The 20,276-nt window shown below is 56.0% G+C and overlaps 1 protein-coding gene across 1 annotated transcript in view; it reads left to right on the top strand.

Moving 5' to 3' along the window:
• The window catches only part of RBM19 (RNA binding motif protein 19), a 133,093-nt gene extending 121,652 nt beyond the window's left edge, over positions 1-11,441 (top strand). The window contains exon 25 of the mRNA XM_058281408.2: positions 11,077-11,441. The gene's annotated coding sequence lies outside the window, so the exon portion shown is untranslated. The remainder of the gene's footprint in view (positions 1-11,076) is intronic.
• Positions 11,442-20,276: the final 8,835 nt, after the last annotated feature.

The following is a 20,276-nucleotide window of genomic DNA, read 5'->3' as shown; positions in this document are numbered from 1 at the left end:
AAGGATGTCGAAGTTTGTCATCCGCCTTGTATGCCTCAATTGAGATGTTCATGTGTTCTGTCTCCCCCTCCCTGTCGTTCTATTAACATGATATATTACATTAATTTTTTCTGTTAAACCATCCTTGTATTCCTGGGATAAATTTCGCTCAGTCATGGTGTGCAATCCTTTTAATATACTGTTGGATGCTGTTTGCTAGTATTTTATTGAGGATTTTCTTGTCTATATTCTTAAGGGACATTGGCCTGTAATTTTCTTTCCATGTTTCCTCCAGTTCTTAACCCAAGAAAAGTTTAAGGCCACCCTTAGACCAAGTGCTAGTTGTCAGTGAAAACATGAGGATGAAATGCTGGTTTCTCCATGTGATGGGGGTGGGGGCGGGTGGGGTGTCAGTGAAGGCCTTGGGGCTGCCTTGTGGCCCCCCGCCCCACACTCCTTGGTCTTAGGGTGACCAAATTCGGCCTCCGGGTGTGAGCCACACCGAGGCAGTGTTGTCCCCTAGTAACCATTTCTCTCCTCTCATCTTCAGCAAGGTTTTCACTGCTAGGGCAAAATCACCCCAAACTGGGTGGCTCAAAACAACCCAAGTTTCTCCTCACGATCTGGAAGCCAGAGGCCCACAGAGGAGGGGTGGGCAGGCACCTGCCCTGCGGGCCCGGGGAGGGGCTCCAGGTGTTCCGGGGCCCACGACAGTCCTTCGCTGTCTGTCCTGGCAGCTGCCCTTCTGTCTCTGCCTTTCCTCGAAAGGACACTTGTCCTTGGAGGTAGGACCCATGTGGATAGCCCAGGCTGCTCTTGTCTCGAGACCACTCACCTGCGAAGGGCACCTGCGAAGGCCTCTTTTCCAAATAAGAGTGGTCGCATCCTCTCTGAGCCTCCAGCCAGCCCTCTCCATCAGTCCAAGCCCCTTTCCTTTGCTCAGCAAACATTTTGCCCGGGATCCAGCAGTCAGCAAGACTCGTGAAATCCAGGGTACGTTTGGGGACCGAGGAACCAGGTAATTATAGTACAGAGAGGCGTGAGGGAAGAGTCCTGGTGGCCGAGAGAGCCCAAGGAAGGGCAGGGAAGGCTTCCTGGAGGAAGTGGGTCAGCAGCAGCCACATTGATAGGCGAGGTGTAGACTTTGCCCCAAGGGCAGCAGGGAGCCCCAGGAAGTTTGTAAAGGGGGAAGCAGGAATGCCGAGTTGCTACCTCTGCCTATGACCCACTTCTGGTCATTCCACACCCTGACATCCAGAGCTGGTAGATCTCATGCGGCGATCTCTCTTTTCCTTCTGCACATCCCCTCGTGGGCCTCCCCTGCCTCTGCAGAAAGGCTGTCCCGTCTCCTAGAGAGCCCTGCTTTCTTCTGCTCTCTTCCTGGCAGACACTCAAGCCATAGCTGCAGCAGTCCATCCTGCTTTCCTGAGAGGGGCAGTCAGCCCTGCCCTGAGAATGGGGGTGGGGGGGGGGCTGGACCCTGCACACAGGCCCGGGGCAGTGCATGTCTGCTTAATGCCTAAACTTAGGCCATTGGCGTGTAAAGTTTAGGAGTGGGGGCTCCCTTCTCCCTGGGCTGTGCTGAGCTGGCCGAGTGAGGGGACACTATGCCCGGTCTCAGCTATAAATGCTCTTTAGATTGCAGGAAATGGGAGATCATGATTTATTTGCCTTTCAAGCAAGGGCCTGAAAGCTAGCACCCTGTCTGACCCTAGAGCGTGAGCACAGGAGTCCACACCGGATGGCAGCAACGGCCACTGTCACCGAGCCTCACCCTGGGCAGGACTTTAGAGGTAGCCCCCCGCAGCCTGGCGCGGTGAGTGTTGTCCCATTTGATGGAGGGGGAAACAGGTTCAAAGGGCGATCCCAGGCTAAGGAGGGGAAGGAAAGGAGGCTTTTAACTCCCCTTTCTCTGCCCACAATAGGGCAGGCAAGAGATAAGAGTTATTCAGAGAGTGGTCAGTGACTCTCCGAGGGAATGGGGGTGGGGGAGGGCTTGTTAAATCTCAGAGTACCTCCTCCACCAACAGAATTTGTTTTCACGGGGGCGTGTGGCTTGAGACTCCACGTTTAATCAAATGCCCCATCCCCTTACCCCTCCCCGGCAATTTGTCTATATTCTGGTTTTGGATCCACTAATTTTAAGGATATGTGTATATTTTTTGCCTTCAAACGTCAAATTCTTTGCCATAAATATAAACTATACCTACTTTCCAAAGTGTCAAGGTATCATTTATAAAAGGGTTCTTATTATATATGAGGCCAACCCCCCCCCAAAAAAAAAACCCTCAAATTCCAAAAAGTGGACAAGTAGAAATTTATATAAAAAAAGGAAAAGGCAGGCCCTGGAAATTCCAAACAACTGGAGTAAAAAAAAAATAAATAAACATTGAAATTGCATAATAGTCACAAAACCACAGGCATAGAAAAAGGGCATTATCAGAATCTGTGTTCTAACAGCTAAAGCTCTGCCTGGTGGAAAATTCATAGCCTTAACTATCTACTGCCTAAATACCAAGTTTTGCCAACTCTGCCTTGTATTAGTTATCTGTTGCCACAATAATGTGGCTTAAACAAGAAGCACTTCCTTTAGCTCGTGCGTGGGTCGGGTGGGCGTGCTTCTGACCCGGCTATTTTTTCCCCCCTGCCTGGGCTTCAGCCGCAGGTGGACAAGGAGGCTTTGTGGGTGTTGGCTGGCCTCTCCCGCCTGTCTCGGGGTGACTGGTGGCTCGTGTGGCCTCAGTGTGCTCTCACCGTCCAGCAGGCCAGCCCAGGCATATTCTTGTGGTGAAAGAGGAGTGAGAGAGGAAGAGCTTTTTCCCTGGTGTCACGTTTGCGACTGTCCAATTGGTAAAGCAGGCCATAGGGAGGAGCCCGCGGCCAGTGAGGGCAGGAGCAGAGGAAAGGCATGGGATGGGGGTGACACCGTGGGACCAGGAATCAGCCCCTCTGCCACCACCTCTTAACTCTCCTCACACCCTCTCCTGCTCCAGGGGCCCACCCTAGCTGCAGCCCTCAGCTGTTGCCTTGGTTATACTTTTGATTACCCCTTCAGGTGTGCACACCATGTCCTCCGAGCACCTCCCTCGGGGCACTGCAGCTGTGAGCTTGCTTGTGTCCACTCACAGGAAGCACCCACTGAGGTTTGCGGGTCTGCAGGCCAAGTCAGGCCTCATGAGAAATAAGACATTCAGAGCCCCTTTGTTGCCAGAACTAGTCAAACCCCAGGCAGGCCCTGAGTTCAGCATCTGCGGTGGCTCGTGTTCCCCGTTCATCTTCCCTGGGGCCCAGGTGGCTCTCCTCAACCCCCCCCCCCACGGGGGAGGGGAGTAGACCAGGGATTCAATTCCTTCCTCAGCGCCCTGGTCCAGCCCTGGTCCATCGGCTTGATCAGCTCGGCCAGGTGGTCCCAGAGTTTCCCCAAGGTCGCTGGCAGACTGCCCATTCATCCTTAAGGAAGGGGCGCTCACCTGGCCAGGTGGGTTCCAGAGTTTCCCCGAGGTCACTGCAGACTCCGCCCATTCGTCCTCAGGAAGGGGCGCTGGTGGCGAGTGGGGCCGGGCAGCGGGCTGGAAGGGACCCCAGCCTCCTGCTCGGGCAGCCGGCCCTGCCTGCCCATCTTGGCACTGATTGGAAACAATTCCAGCGCCTTTCAGAAGGTGCCCTGGGGTTCTTCACCAGCCGCATCCAGTTCATTCTGGTCCCCGGAACTCAGACTCTTTAAACCCCATTTTCTCTGGGAGACGTTTTAATGAGAAGTCAATTCAAGTTTAGGATTTAGCCTCATTTCTCTGCCTCCTGGATGCTTCCCAATTCCCTGGGCCTCCTCTCCTCGCTTTGGAGCTCTGAATCCGGGGCAGGCACCGCCCCTCCTCGCCCCCAGTGGCTGCAGCCTCATTTAGGCCGGGGTGGAGGCAGAGACGCCAGCTCCTTCCTCTCGGGGAAGCCCCCTGCCAGCTTCGCGGTGTCTGCAGAGCAAGCCCAGCTCTTCCTCTGACATCGAGTTAGCTGAGGGACGTTCTCACCGCCCCCCACTAGACGGAAGCCGTCTTCAGAGTGAAGGGAGGGAGGGAGTATTTTCTTTGAATTGGCTCAGTATTGACTTTTACTGCACCTTGCCTGCTAGTCTCTGCTTCCGGGGTGCAAGCCATTGGGTGCTCAAAACCCCGAGCCCTTAGGGGTGAGAAGCTTAGCCCGTCCCTGTGACCCCAGGGGGGTGCTGCTTCCCACCCCTCCTCCAGCCGGTGGGGTGGCCAGGACTCGGGGAGCCCCATAGCTTGGTCCTTAAACCTTCCTTCCCAGCACGTTTTCCTGAACACTGACCCCTGCCCGGCACCAGGCCATTGGTGGTGAACCAAGGGTACAAGGCGGGACCCTGGCGCTGGGAGCACGGCAGGGCGGGGTGGGGCGCAGGGGGTCCGCTAGAGAGGGAGCGGAGGCAGCTAAGCAGAGGGGAAGAGGAGGTTCCGGCAGAAGGAGCGCCCGTGGCCAAGGCGTGGCTGCCGGCCTCCCACACTCCCAGCCACCCAGGGGACCCCAGCGGCGCGGGCCAGCCTGTGGGGGCAGCACGGAGCCACGTCCCTCAGAGCGGCCTGCTGGCCAGGCAGGCAGTCACGTGGCAGCTCGCTGAGGCCTCAGCTGTATCCACTCATGAATATCAATCAGGCCTGGTAATTCACAGTAAGTGGGAGCCAGATTGACTAATAAGCAAGGCTTTCACCCCAAACTGGGCCCAGGGAAGGAGAGCGGTGGCAGCGTGCGGCGGTGGGCAGGTGTGGGCACGATGTGACCAGAATTGGAAAAGCTGACAACAGCCACCACCAGTAGGGTGGCCCGTGGCCACGCGTTGCCCCAGGGGCTGTGAAACGGCCCTGATGGGGTGGGGGTCCCCTAACGGGCGGTACCCCTGCAACCCGAGGAGGTGCTGGGGCTCTTACCTGGGGGGCAGCGAAGCTGGAGAAGGGCAGCTGCCTGGCCCAGGCGGGGCTGGGGAAAGGGGTCTGCAGGGGTCCTTGGTGCCCACCTGGTCCCTGACTGGCTTTGGGCATGTGGGAGCCCAGCAGAGGGGGCCTGAGAATGGGTTAGCCACTCTCCCAATCTCCCGGCCATGGCGTGGGGCCACCTGACCGTGCCGAGGGAGATGGCAGGTGGCCACTGGGCCCTGGCAGGGCTGTGGCCTTGTCGCCAAGCAGGGAAGGTACCAAGTGCACCCTCAGAGCTGCAAGGGCCAGTGGGGCCAGACCTGCCCCCAGCCCTTCCCGTGAGCACTGAGCTCACTCGTCTTCCCCATAGCCAAGGGTCCCTAGAGACTAAGCGTCCTGCCAGCTTGGTGGGGACGAGCAGCCTGGGGTGAAGGCCCCAGCCCACCCGCCGCCCGCTCTGCAGCCTCTGAGCAGTTACCCGGCCTTTCTGAGCCTCGGCCTCCTCTTCTGTAAACTGGGAGTCACAGTGGCACTCCCCTTAGAGGGCTGGTCCAGGGCTTGGGCAGGACCCCTCCCCGAGCTTCCCCCTGCTTTGTCCCTCAGGTCGCCGCCCAGCCCCCACCTGGCCGTGCCGTCTCCTCTATCAGAGGAAAGTGGGCGCCCAGAGAGGGAGGGCACGGGGGAGGAGCTGGCGTTGGCACCAGGCCGTCTGAGGCTCGCCCGCCGCGCACCCCACGGCACCCCTGGGCCCTGCTGCTGGGCCCGCACCCTTCACCTGAGGTGCCTGAATGCAGCCCCGTGAGAATGCAGCGGCCAGGCTCCCAGGGCACCCTGTTGCTGTGGACCGAGAAGGTCCCTTCTCCGCGACACCGGGAGGGGCAATGGGGTTTCTAGCAGGAGCTTGGCGGGGGCTGGCAAGAATGAGGCACCTGCCTCTCCTGGTGCAGTGCCACAGCCCCCAGGTGTTAGGACGAGACGGTCCAAGGCAGCAGCCGCCCCGGCTCCGTGGAGACAGTGAGCTCTGCGGCCCAGGACGAAGTCCCTTTAGACGGGAATGGGTACGGAGGTCAAGCTGGGGTGGGGACCTGAGCTGGGGGCTAAGACTAGAAGGCCCCGCAGGCCTCCAGGTGGCCCCTAGACGGTAGCACCTTCTTCCAGAGCTGAGTTCTAGGCCCTGGCGACCAAGTGACAAACCCAGGCAAGTGGTGGGCTACTGGATCCTCACCACCCTGTCTCGTAGGCACCACCCCACCCCACTTTACATTTTACATTGAGGAGGAAGGCTCAGATTCCCCAGAGGCGCAGCGTGAACCCACAGCCCAGGCCACCCCGGCCTGCTGCCCCTTCCCTCCTCGTCCAGACCTCGCAGGTGCAAGAGCGGGCGGCCCAGGCGGTGGCAGCAGCCCGAGGGCGCTGCGGTGGGTCCGCCCACGGCCGGGGTGCACAGTGACCGCCCACCTCTCCCATGCGTGGGCAGTGTGGGGTGCATGGACCTGCCCCTGGTGTTGTGAGCTTAGCCTCCGCCTCCAGGCGCCTGCCTGCCCACGCAGCCCAGCCGGGACACAGTGCCCTTCAGGCGCCCTTGCGGCCGCTCGGCTGTCTCTAAGCCGCGGGTGGGCTTTCTGGGACGGGTGGCACGCGGTTGTTGGAAAGCTGGCAGCCTTGGAAGCCCTGGGTCAGCTGCCCCCGTCACTCTCCAGCCTGCTTCCACTTCAAGCCCCGGCCAGGCTGTCGGTGACGGTCGGTTCTCGTCTGCCCACGATCCGTGGCTCAGTCTTGGCCGTGACGCCATTGTGCAGAGGACCCAGTAGGGGTCCGGAGTCCACGGCAGTGGCTGGCAGTGGTTTGGGTGTTAGGCCAGATGTGGCCGCCGGAAAACGAGGTGGCAGTCCTTGGACTCGGGTGAAGCCAGCACTTGGGGGAGATGGGTGGGCATGGGGGTCAGCCTGTGGCTGCTGGGCCTCGGTGCCCCCTTCTAACCCATGGGCAGGTTCCAGACCACATAGCTCCTAAGTGATGGGACCAGGACTCGAACCCAGGATCCTGGTTCCACCCCATGCCTTAACCTTGGCTACATAGCCCCAGGCCCCAGCAGGTGGATCCTCTGCCCCTGTCTGCATGCATGGTCTGACCCCGGCCCCCTCCACCCCCCAAAGGACCATGGGCATCAGGGCCCCTCGAGAGACAAGCTTTAAAAGCATGCCCCGAGCTGCTCTGAGTTGGGCAGTCATGGACTCCACGTTCCGGAAGGGGTGACACAGCAGCGGGGGGAGGGCTTCACCTGGAACAAAGCCCGATGCGGGTGACAACATGGTCACAGGACATTTCAGGGAGTAGCTGGGCTCCAGCCGGAACCCTGCCATCCTCTGCAGAAGGCCAAGTGCCAGGGGGCGGCCGAGACCCAGCTCTGCCCTCCTGGCTCTGGGATCGTGGGGGGTCCGCGCCTGCTCCTGAAAAGCGGGGACCCGAGTGCTAGGGAAATGTGTATCCAGCCCTGTTCAGACGCCGGGGCTCCAGCAGTGGAGAAAACACTTAAGGCCCCTACTGCCCTGAAGCTCACGTCCAAGATGCCCACCGAGTAAACAGATGAGATAGTACACAGAACGTAGCACAGTGCAAATGTATTGTAGCGCAGCCTAACGTATCAGGCAGAGACAAGAGCTGGAAGGAAATCAGAAAAGAAGCAGGGCAGCTCCTTCGCCCTGGTGAGGGGCGACAGCGACGCTGCTGACCTCACGGGGCTGCCGCGAAGGTTCTGAGACCCGCACAAAGGGCCGCTCAGCACGGTGCCTGGCACGTGGCAAGCACCCGGTAATCTGCGCTTGTCGCCTGTCATTGTTCCTTGCAGTGCTGTGATCGGGTCCATCGATTCTTAAACAGATGCCAGGTCAGCTCTAAAAGTCCCCGGCCTAAACTGCAAAGACGGGCGATATTCACGAGGGGCCAGAGGGAACGGATGCGCCAACCTGCCGCTGCTAATTTTTATTTGCATCTCAAGCGGGCAGGCTGCTGCCTCGGGATGCAGGGCGACCGCGCGCGCCCACAGGGCACGGCAAGCACCCTTGCCGGCAGGCCGAGGGCTCAGGTTTCTCTCCGCACCCGGGGCTGGCGAGGCTTTGGCGCCGCCGCTCGGGAGCCCGGCCCACTGCCTCCCCTGAAACACTGGGTAGTTTCTCATTTTCCCCTTGAGTAGTTTCACAGCCCAGTTAAACCTGCGGCGAAGGCGATGGAGACCCAGGCGCGGGGTGGGAGGCGGGGGAGGGGACGGCGGCGCCCTGCCCCCACCGCACGCAGCAAAAATAACCCGCAAGAGCTCAGGGGAGAAAGTGATTTACAAGTACCCGGCCCAGTCCCCTCCCCTGGGCCAGAGGAGTGTTTGCCAGATGCATCAAGATACACAGATCTTTGTCGATATCCGAAGAGCCCACTCTGGACATTTATTTTGCAAATTGAGCAGCAAGCTGTACAGAGCCACCCTGTTCCAGTGCCTTATCTTGTTTTCTCCCCCTTAATCTTTTAAAGGAGACATTTGCCCCCGATTCATTTCCCTAAAGGATGGTGCGGCTGGCGAATCCTCTTGCCGATTGGGACACTCTTAAGGCAGCCAGCCAGGATCTGATCATTCGCTCCTTGGGGCCACGTGTGGCTGAAGTGCAGCTGTCGAGAACCTTCCCAGTGCCGAGTTCTTATTAAGCTTCCGTATATCACCATGAGTGCAGCCTAGGGCCCACTTTCCAGATGTGGAAACTAAGACTGACGAGGTGCAGTGACTCACCAGGGCCTGCAGCTTCAGGCCCCAAGTCTGCCCGATCCAAAACCAGTGCTCCCCCAAAAGAAACCCTGGTGGGTGGGAGCAGGGAGGGGGAGACGGGACGCTGTGAGAAGATGACGTCCATCATATCTTTTTTTTTTAATCTCTTTCCCCTTCCCCACCCCCCCCCCCCACTCCCATTGTCTGCTCTCTGTCCACTCACTGTGTGTTCCTCTGTGTCCACTTGCATTCTTGTCAGCGGCACCAGGAATCTGTCTTTTTGTTGTGTCATCTTGCTGCGTCAGCTCTCCGTGTGTGTGGCACCACTCTGGAAGGGCTGCACTTTTTTCACGTGGGGTGACTCTCCTTACAGGGTGCACTCCTTGCACATGGGCTCCCCTAGGCAGGGGGCACCCCTACATGGCACAGCACTCCTTGCGCGCATCAGCACTGCAAGTGGGCCAGCTCACCACGTGGGCCAGGGGGCCCTGGGTTTGAACCCTGGACCTCCCATGTGGTAGGCGGATGCTCTATCAGTTGAGCCAGATCTGCTTTCCCCATCATATCTTGAAAACCGTTTCCATCCACCACGGTCTGCCAGCATCCTTGAGCGCCAGCCCCTCTGTCCCTGCGCCACTTGCTTTTTGATCAGCACAGCTGGGGGGATGAGCTCCTCCAGGCAAGCTCCCACCCAGACCTCCAGGGAGGGTCACGGCACCCAACATGAGCATTGCCGGGTGCCTCTCCTTTTCCAGTAGGGCTTTGGCGTCATTCTTGAGCAGGGCTGGCCACCTCTGGGGCATCCGGGGAAGTGGGGGAGCAGAACCGCCCCCCCAGCCCTCCCTGCGTTTTCCTCACCACAGTTCTACTTGGCCGCTCCAGTCCAGCCCCTGGGGCACCTTGTCCCTCAAGCACACCAAGCCAGCCCCAGCCTCGGGGCTGGCCTGCTGGTCCCTTGGAGAATTCTCAGCCCCCAGATTTCTTCCCGGCTGGCCCCTCGTTTTCTCCAGGTCTCTGCTCAGTGTCACCTCATCAGAGAGGTCTCCCCTTCCGCCGTAGGTAGGCAGTCCCCTGACACTTCATCCCGCCTACTCCGCTTTGTTTTCTTCAGAGCCTTTATTACCCGCTGGCAGACTATGTTTGTTTACTGTCCCCCCTTCTCCCTCCACAAGGGCAGGCGTGTGTCTCTGGGCACTGCAGAGGACAGTGCCCGCCGTGAAGGTGGGCCGACACCTGTTGAGTGAACAAGTCTGTTCTGCAGAGTGCCGTGTCATTGGCACGACCCCCTCCCCTCTCCCCTCCTTTTGTCCAACATCCCCGGGAGGTCAGGGTTCTTGTCCCCACTTCACAGATGGGGAGACTGAGGCCCTGGGCTGATAACGCAGCTTGCAGGGGGCAACCACGTCTCCTGACCCCGAAACCATCCCCTTGCCTGAACGCGGGGTGCTCCCACGTGCCTTTCTGCGGCGGCATGTGTTTGCTGAAACTTTCCTTCGCAAAGAAGGGAAGTAGGACTTGTGGCAAATCGCTGCTTCCAAAAGAGAATAAAGGGGACAGAAATACAGCAAGAAGTTGGAAACTTGGGCCCGCCTGCCTGGCTCCGGGTCCCTGGCGAGCCGCAGCCGCCGTCTGTGCCGGAGATGAGAGCAGGGCGGGGAGGCGGAGGGGCTGCGGGGCAGGGGGCTGGCGGGCGGCTGAAGGCTGAGCCTCGGACTTGGACTTCGTTAGAATGCAGCCGTTGGAGCGCTCCCTTCTCTCTGATGGCTGCGAGTGATTGACACTTACAAATTACCCAGCCGAAAGTGTTGAGTCTTTGACCCCTGAGTAACATCTTTGGCAAGCCTGAGATTTGCCAGCATTTTGTCATCTAATTACTACAAATCCCTTGAAAATTCACTGGCTGGTGAATTTTTAATGCGGGGCAATTTCAATGTGATGCATTGCCCAGATGGGTTCTTGCGTTTCTCACCTCTCTCTCTCTTTTTTCCTCTTCTCGCGCTCTCTTTCTCTCTCCATCCCCCTTTACTTAGCTTTTTTTCTTTTCTTTTTAATCTCGCAAAGTTTTTCATGCATTTGTAACAGGAGCAGCAACCCAAGAGTCTGGACAGAGGCTGCAGGGCCTGCTTGTCGCCGCATCAAGTCATCTCTGTGCGGAGCTCTTTTGCGAGGTGCTCACAGGCCAGTCGCCAGAAAAAACGTCTCCCTCCTGCCTCCCAGAAATCCTGTGGGTTTGCCTTCTCTAGACTTCCCCAGCCAGCACAGCCAAGCTGCCTAAACAGATAGCCTCCTCCTCCGCAGCCCACCTCGGAGTGGCCACTGGCCCTGGGCAAGCAGGCTGGGGACTGTTTGCAAGGTGGTGACTTTTACCCCGACCTCCTGGGCAAGGCGGTGTTTCACCTTGGTTTTTTTGTTGTCGTTCTCTAGGTCCTTGGCTGATGGTGCTCAGCGGGCCAGGGGAAAGACGGCTGCCTTGTGGGGAGCAGAGGGGAGTTTGCTCCTTCCTCCCCGGGGGCCTGGTTATCACTGACACAGCTTCCTGCCTCACGAGTCTCCGAGAGGGAAGCCAGACTCTCCCTCCAAGCCCCACGCTGACCCGTGTTGCAGGATGAACTTGGACTCCACCTCCGAGAGAGACCCAGGCCTGCCAGGACGCAGGTGTCTCCCCCACAGGAGCAAAATCGTCTCCAAGCCCCCCGTGAGCCGTGGCCGGAGAACGAGCACTCGGGCCGTGTTCTCTGAAGAGTCACCCTGTTCCTGTGCGGTTTTTAAATATTTCCTACTGTTTTTCACCTTTTCTGTGTATATTGCTTCTTATTTCTAAATCAACAACAAAACACCCAAAGGCCTTTTAAACGTCACACCAGAACAGTCCTCCGCGCAGGCTCTCTCCTCGTTGGCTGGACGCAGGGTGAGAACCAGGGTCGCAGGCGTGCCCCCGCTGTGGACCTCCCGAAGACGAGCCCGCCCCCCCCCACCCCCACCCCTACACGGGGAACGAGGTTTTGCTCTTCAGCGCAGTTTCTGGTCGCTGATGAAATATCCCACGTCACCCCTTCTCCGTGGGAGCCCCACCGCCTTACGGGAACAGGGCTCGTGTGACAGCGACCCCAACAGACTGCGTGTCGCCGGGACACCCCGGCAGGGTGGTGTCTCCTCCCTGCTCCTCTTTATTCAGATCCCCCCTTCTGGTTTTGATAGCGTCGCTGGAGAGAAAAGGCTCAGCCCCCTTCGGGACCTCTGGCCGAGGCCCAGGTGGCCGCCCCCCCACCCCCTGTCCTGGAGAGGGAATATGCTCCCGAGGTTACGGTGCTCCCTGGCAGGCTCCACCTCCGGAGGACGTCACCTGGGGCCACCCAGACGGGGCAGAGGGGGTTCTGTGGTCGTCTGCCAAGGAAGCAGCGTTTGCTTTTTGCACAGCCGGCTCCCGGGACCCCACGCCGAGGTGACCCAGCCATGGCTGCAAACCGGGTGAGCCCAGGCTGCCTGGTCCCCCTCAGAAGTTGCGGCCAGAGCTGGTGGCAAGACAGAACCTGAGGGGGGAGGCCTTGAAGAACGCACGTTTGGATGGGGAGGTGGAAGGAATCCAGCCCTCGGAGAAGGAGCCGGGCTGTGGGCACAGAGGGTGGAGCATCCTGCTGCTTGATCTCACCCTGGAAGAGAGCACGAAGGGCTGCAGGTCTCTGGGCCGGGCACCGGCAGGGATCCCAGGTCGTGCCAGGGAAGGGGCTGCCTGCTGCTGCTCTCTCCCCACCTGCCTGCCTCTCTCGTGTGGCTGATGTTCACCAAATCCGGAATATTCCCAGTGCCAAAGATGGACAGATGAAGGCTTGCAGGGGGAGGAAGAGTCCTTCCCAAGCTTCTCTATGACCTCCTTTGACAAAAAGCAGCATCTCGCTTTGTTCTGGAGTGCACAGGAGCAGGGACTTTGCACCTGGCATTCTGAAAGCTGCCCCTGCAGCTGTCTTGCCTCTTCTGAGGGTCATCGATGGACTAGCACAGGCATTTACCAAGCTCCGTGGGCCAGGCACGGGATCTAGCACTGAGAAAGCCACAGAGGCGGTGCTGAAAAACCAGCAGGGCACAGGGCTGACACGACACATTGAATAAAGGTCGTGCGGGAGGCACAGAGCCTTTGAAAGTTCAGAAGCAGGTGGGGTTCAGGCACAGATGCAACGAGCACTTAGTAAGCACCACTAGGCACGTGGTGCAGGGAAGGCGTGGTTCCTGGCCTTGAAGGGCCAAAGTTCAGCAGGAAGAAATCGTCCCTCTCAGAAGGGGGACATCAGAGGGGGAGGGCGCGGGCGAGTGATGACACGGGCATTACAACCCTGCTGCAGGGGCTGCGCTGTTCCAAACAAAGGCGGGCGTGGGTGCCCTGTGTTCAAGAGAGCCCCGTCCAACTGTGCAGCGGCCCGGTTAGCACAAGCAGGCAATGTGTGCCCAGGTCAAAAGAAAGGCTTTGGGGCCTAAAAGTGAGACCATCGCTGCAAACGATTAATTCCCTTATCTGTCCACAGGCTCCCATTCTTAGCCATGAGGGCCCCAAGATGAGGAGAGAAGCAAAAAGCCTGACAGCGGGAATTGGAGAGTATTTTTTTATGCCTCAATATTCATTATTATTATTACTATTAGACTATTTTTAAAGCAGTTTTAGGTTTATAGAAAAGCTGAGCAGAAAATACAGAGTTCCCTTATACCCTTTCTCCCCCACCAAATAGTTTTCCCTTTTATTCACATCTAGCATCAGTGTGGTGCATTTGTTATAGCTGATGAGCAAGATTATTAGTGACTCAAGTCCGTAGTTTACACTCTTTGGCTTCTGCAGATGAGTTTTCAAAATTGCATAATGTCACGTATCCCCCGTTACAGTAGCAAACACGGGGTTCACTGCCCTGAAGATGCCCCATTCACCCCTGCCCCAAGCACTGGCTTCTTTACTGTCTTTATAGTTTTGCCTTTTCCAGAATGTCACATTGTTGCATTCATACAGTATGTTGCCTTTTCAGACTGGCTGCTTTGATCTAGCAATATGCATTTATGCTTCCTCCGTGTCTTTTTGTGGCTTGACAGCTCATTTCTTTTTATTGCTGAATAGTTTCCCATTGTTTTTGGAGAGTGTGTATTTGTGCGTGTGCATGTATCTGTGCACAAGTTTCACTCCTAACAAGAGTGCTTTAAATAACCATTTAAAGTCCTGGGTTTTTTTGGGGCCATATTCCCTACTTTTTAAAAATCTGCCAACATTTCTGAGACGACTGACATCTTTTCCTCTTCTCAATCATTCAACAAATATCTATTGAGAGCCTGGTCCTGCTTTGCCTGGGATATACTGCTAGGGCAAAGTTCCTGCCTTCTTTGGTCTCGTGGGGAGAACAGACAATAAACCAGGACAAATGCGTGATTTCAGATAAGGTCAAGGGCTACAAAAAGGGCTGACTTTAGCTGGGGTGGCCTGGGAAGGGCACTCTGAGGAAGTCACATTTAAGGCAAGACTTGAAGGCTGGGGAGAAGCCACACAAGCATGCTGAGGATGTAGGTGGGGCTGGCAGCGGCATGGGCAGAAAGACGAGCGAGTGCAAAGGTCCAGAAGCAGGGAGACATTGGTGGTCTTAGAGTTGACCAAGCTTCCTGGAACACGGTGAATGATGTGAAGAATGGATTTCAGAGCCAGCAAATGACAAATGGACAGGGCTCACCGTTTATGGAAGGAAAGGCATAAATGATGCAACAGAGTGGAGTGTGGGTGAAAACAAGACGTGGCAGCCTTTTCAGGAGAATCCGTTTTTCCCAATCCCCTTCCCCCGTTCTCCCTTATACTTGCTTTCCCAAACCCCCTTGTATGCAGGGGTGCCTGGGACACAGTTCTAGCCAATGAGTCATAAACAGAAATCTAAGTGCATTCCAGAAGGGTTTTTGTTTTCCAGATAAAGAAATAGCAAAGCTGTAGGCCCTCTCTCTTCCCCTCTCTTGCTGCCTTTAACTTAGATGTGATGCCTGGAGCTGCAGCCATTTTGCAACCTTGAGGGAAAGGCCAAAAGAATCAAAGACAGATGAGCCACCTAATCCACACCAGCCATCTCTCTTCAGGCTTCCTAGATGAGAAAAATGGCTCCCACCTGTGTAAGACACAGTTAATTGACTTTTCTGTTACTTGCTGCCAAAAGCATTCCTGAACTGATAGATGGAGTGAGAGTGTGTTTGGGCTGGGGAGGAGTGAATAACAAGGTGGATAAGCCTGAGTTCACGAGCGTCGACCTTGAGATGCTAAGACAAGGCGCGGTGTGCGAAGAACCATCGTCGACAGTAAAATGAACCTACCACTTGCTTAAACATCTTTAAGTGTCCATACGTATTGGAGGGGCCAAGCGGAAAGAAATTAAGATTGATGTGGATCCTTATTTTATGTATGATTCTTATTTCACCCAAAAGTAGTTTTTGCTGGACAGACATCACCATTTGAGAAAGACTGCTGGCTGGGGGTTAATTCCGTGTGTCCACTGAACCTGGCTGGGGAAAGGCCCAAAGGTGATGAAAAGTAGACAAAAGTGGGAGGGAGCATGCTAAAATCTTTTCTATATGAACCCTTACACAATCATCTGGGTTCCCAGAGTTTGAGATAGATTGTAACAACAAGCTTTTTGTGAGAGAAGTTATGAGGATGTGCAAATTTTTTGCACTGTGTTAGAAAAGAAAACAAAAAAGCACATCTTAGGGAAGTGGATGTGGCTCAAGCAGTTGGGCACCCGCCTACCACATAAGAGGTCCTGGGTTCACTTCCTAGTGCCTCCTAAAGAAGACAGCAAGCTGACACGACAGGCTGGCAAGCTGACACAACGAGATGACACAACGAAGAGATACAACTAGGAAACGGAATGAGAGACGCAACAAGCAGAGAACAGTGGTGGTTCAAACGATTGGGCCCCTCCATCCCACATGGGAGGTCCCGGGTTCAGTTCCTGGTGCTACCTAAAAAGAAGACACGGACACAGCAAGCACAAACAATGGGGGGTGGGGGAGGATGGATAAATCTTAATTAAAAAATGATTTAAAAAACACACACCTACTGGATATTGGATGTTTTATGTTCTCTCGAGGCCCACGGAAATTCTTGCTAAGCAAAGGTAGGCCTTGGAATATAAAGCATACAATGGCCGTGGTCTCCAGATATCCTAGAGTTGAGGCTTCAGAAACGGAGATGATTGAAAGCGCAAATTACACGGGGTGGAAGGAACATGTGACCCCGGGTTCCAGAAATCCAAGTCAGAGGAGTCCTGATCCTGTCCCCGAGGCTAATCCCAGCTGGGACGAAGACACCGCTGACCCAAGAAACACCAGAGGCCCCGGGGCCGAGCCAGCGCCGTGGACGAAGTGCTGGGCACAGCTCTCTGTCTAGGCACGTGGCCTGTCGACGTTCAGTCAGTGCCGAATGTTGAGCACCTACTGTGCACATACCGCCCCGGGAGCTGGCATCATTTAGGACCTAAGGACAGTGAGCACAGAAGGTGGGTGCCAGGGTACCTGTCCCAGAACTAGAAGTCTAAAGCATCCTGCCACGATGTCCCCGAGGGAGGGTGCTTCCAGACATAAACGCTGAAGTGTCGGCACTGTCCGGAACAATCCAGAAGGGAGCGCTTTGGCGGAAGTATCCCAAAGCCTTAGCGTTACTTAAGATGCGAGGGCTTACGGGCGCCGCAGGTAGATGCAGAAGCCACGGGATGAGAAGAAGCCTTGTGCAGCTGGTCTTCCGTCCTGGAGGGTCCTTTCTGAGTTCCAGGGATGACTCCCCATGGGCTTCTACTTCCCTTTCTTAACTCAAATGAAAAGCACTGGAAAATGGGGTTGGGATATAAGGGATAGGGAGAAAACAATAAGTTATCATTAGAACGAGAACAGAGTCCAAAAGACCTGACCAAAAACGCTGACAGCAGCTTTATGTACAGTTAAGACTGGAAACAACCCGAAAGTCTCAGCAGTAGAGGGGATAACTAAATTGCGGTTTATTCATACAATACCACTCGGCCATGAAAGAGAAACTGAGGATACACGTATCAGCGTGGAAGACTCTCGCAGACCGGTGAATGAAAGAAGGCTGACAAAAGGCTGCCCACCGTGTGACTCCCCTGCTGTGAAGGTCAAGAATAGGCAGAACCAAGGTATGGTGATCGAAGTCAGAATATAGGGGGGCATGGCAGAGGGACCTGAGGGGTCCTGCTGATGCGCTGGAATGTTCTAGATCTTAATCTGGGTGATGCCTGCACAGGTTTATACATAGAAAAAAATTCACCGAAGCATGTGCATTGTCTCAGTTACACGCCAGTAGCAAATAGGAAGGCTCTGGCTACACACTTGTGTATGTAATCCAGATAAAGCACATGTAGTCTAATTTTGCGCCTGGCTGCACACTAGAGACACCTGAGGAGTTTCTTAAGCACACCCACGCCGGGGCCCTACCCCTAAAGATTCTAAAATAATTCATCTGGGGCTTTGGTGATTTCCCAGAGCTCCCCAGCGTCTCAACTGACCTACTGGCCTTTGGACCACCCCACTTTTAACCCAATTTCTTGGGTGCAGAGGGAGAGAGGGACATGGTTTCCAAAGCAGAGTTGGCAAGTCAGGCTGGAAATGGAGTCAAATGGATGCGGCCCCACGTGGCTCCGCTGGCAAGTGGCGGGCATGAACTTGGGAGCAGACGCTCCTCTCTCGCCCGCCCTCCGTCCTGCCGTGGCCCGAGGCTAACTCACGTGGCCTGTGGCAGTGGGCGCCTCGCGCGTTTCCAGGGGCCGCGTGATGCTCTTCCAGTGTTTCTCGACCTTTCTGCATTATCATCCCCCCACGGACACTTCAGGCGTTTTTTCCTCACCGCCCTGCCTTGACATCTTAATACCGCAGACATCCTAATGGTGCACTGTGTGTATATGTGTGCTTTATACGTAGAGTCAGATTCTCTTCACCTCCCGCACCCCCGGAACCTACCGATGCCCCTCGGGGGTTGTTTTCAACCCACTGAGACCGCGGGAGCTCTGTGGGTCCCCGCGACCTGTGCCTCTCCTTCCCTCCTCCAGGCGTGGGGTCCACGGCGCCCCGCTGCTGCTAGTCCCAAGGTCTTCACTCCTCCCCCCGACGTCTCTTCATCTGCCACGCGTCTGTCGGTTTACTAAGCCCTCCTCAGCCACCCCACCAGGGGGTGCCGCGTCTCCCTGCCAGCGCCCGGGCTGGTCAAGAGAGCCTCGGCGCCTGCCCAGAGCGGGCTGCGCTGGGCGCTAGAGGCCAGGCGTGAGAGGCGGGAGCCCCCTGGCGCCCCAGCCGAGCCCTCCGCCTGTCTACTTAGAGCCCTGCGTGGGGCCCCCTGGGGCCCCGAGGCTTATCTGTGAAAGGAACGCATCCCAGCTGCATTCAGAACCTTGGAGGTTCCCACGAGCATCCACTGTCTCCTCAGGGGGCAGAGTGTGCCCCCCTTTCTCAGCACGCACGCGCCAGCCTCCAACAAGGCAGAGAAATGTCCTGCTTATCAGCCGCCCACCTGCAAAGGCCGTTTTCTCGCGGGAGTCCTCCTGGCTTTGAGCCCTTCGAGGCTGTTCCTTTAAAGGACCCGTGCAGGCTGGCCAGGAAAGCTCCTTTCCTGTCGCCAGCTTCCTTCCAGGGCCAGCTTGGGGCTCTCACCCTCCTTGTGGCCCCTGGCGATGTTTACCAGTGAGCATCTCTTCCTGACGGGAGAGGGGACGTTGTCAGAATTTTCACTTAGAACCTTGAGTCTTACATCGCCACAAACTCACTCTGACAGACAAGGGAACCCTTTCCTGACCCCACCCACTCCTCCATTTGCTCCCCTCTTTACAGGCACAGCCCAATTTTTTTGCCCAGCATAGCTAATAATTTGGTGCCCTTTCAAATTAGGAGTCAGTAAAGGTATTTGCTTGGCCTTGTTTAGAGGAGCCACAGAGCGCTAGCTGGGGCGATGCAAGAAAGAGCGCCCTCTGGTGGCAAAGTTCAGCCTCTCCATGAACAGTAGCAATTCCGCTCTGGCTCCAAACTTGCTTTTCGCCCTCAGCAAAGCGATAACCGTGCAGTTAGTTACCCAGTACACTCCTTAAAGGACAGTTTAGAAACTTTGTTACTAGAGAAGGCTCCTTGCCTTATCAGTATCCAGCTACATACAAGACTCCCCCTGAAAGGAGTTCTAGAAAACACTGTTTTTGCCATATTATTCCATGTCCGTGGCTGCTTTTGTACCCTTAGTGGTAGAATCCCCTGACTGCTGTCTACCAGCCTCCTCCTTTGTCCACCCCCTTTTTGCCCACGTATCTCCCAGGACGCTCCACAGCGGAAGCGCCTCCCCCACCTTGCCTTAGAGCTGGCGCCTCTCGACACCTTCTCTCCAGCAGGGAGGTTTCCATAAAAAAAGCAGGTCTCAAACTGTGGGTTCTCAAGCACCCTTTATTTTTACACTCTTGAAAATTATTACTGAGGATCTCAAAGAGTGTTTGGTTATGTGCAGTAAATTTATTAACATTTACTGTTTTAGAGATTAATTTTTTAAATGGAATGCATTTAAAAATAATAAGCTCATTACATATCAAGATAACATTTTTATGAAAAAAATAATATTTCCCAAATAACTATACTTTCCAAAACAAGAAGTTTTCTGAGAAGAGTGGCATTGTCTACATTTTTGTGAATCTCTGTCATTTCTGGCTTACTAGAAGCCACCTGGACTCTCACATCTGCTGCTGCCTTCCCCCCGATGCAGCAGGTTGCTTTGGTGGAGGTGTCTGAAGAAACTCAGGCCTCGTAAAGGCATGATCTGGAAAGGGGAGCCTTCGGGGCCCTTCAGGGGCCCTTGGTACACACTTTGAGAACCACTGCTTTCAAGGGCCAAGTGCTGGCTTCTCCCCTGGGTGGAAAGTAGGTGTTCGAGGAAGCTAAGAACATGTGGCAAGCCTCGGGGGTTCTTAAGTCTCTTGGGTCAGTGATCACTTTGAGTCCCTGAGAAGCGAGGGGTCCCTACCTGGAAAGTAAAATGCTTCTTTAATGGTTAGAAAAGCTGTGATGCTGTGCCTAATTTCAGAGGTTTCACCAACCCTCACAAGGCCCATCTCCGACCCCAAAGTAGCAACAATGGGGGGGCGGAGGGTTGGTCTGCAAAAGGAAGGGCGTCCAGGCAGATGCCTTGCCCAGAACACCCCACAGCCGCTTCCAGAACCTGCACACAACCGCAAGCCCCACCCAGGACTGCTCCTACCAGGGCTCGTGCCGAGAGGAGTAAGAGCAGCAACCACTATTGGGGGGCAGTTTCCATGTCATGCCGGCCCCTGACCCCAGTCCCCGGAGCCCTCCATGCTGTTCTCACCCCCATAGTATAGACGGTGGCAGCGAGGCCCAGAGAGGCACGGGACTCACCCACGGCCACACAGCAGAGCCGGGGTCCGAGCAGCTCAGTTGGACACAGCCCGCTTGCTCAGACCCCAATAGCAGCGGCTCTACCGCCCGGGGAGGAGGAGTGGTTTGTTTTAGCAGGAGAAGCTGCTTTCCCAAAATCGCATGTAAAACGAAACTATTGTGAAGAAAGTGCTGGGGCAGGAGGTGGATTTCCGAGCCTCAGGTCCCCACCTGAGACACCCCAGGAG

This window comes from Dasypus novemcinctus, chromosome 19 (genome assembly GCF_030445035.2).
Source record: "Dasypus novemcinctus isolate mDasNov1 chromosome 19, mDasNov1.1.hap2, whole genome shotgun sequence".
NCBI lineage: Eukaryota > Metazoa > Chordata > Mammalia > Cingulata > Dasypodidae > Dasypus > Dasypus novemcinctus.
Note: the sequence above shows the minus strand (reverse complement) of the source record. Positions and strands in the feature narration are given on the sequence as shown.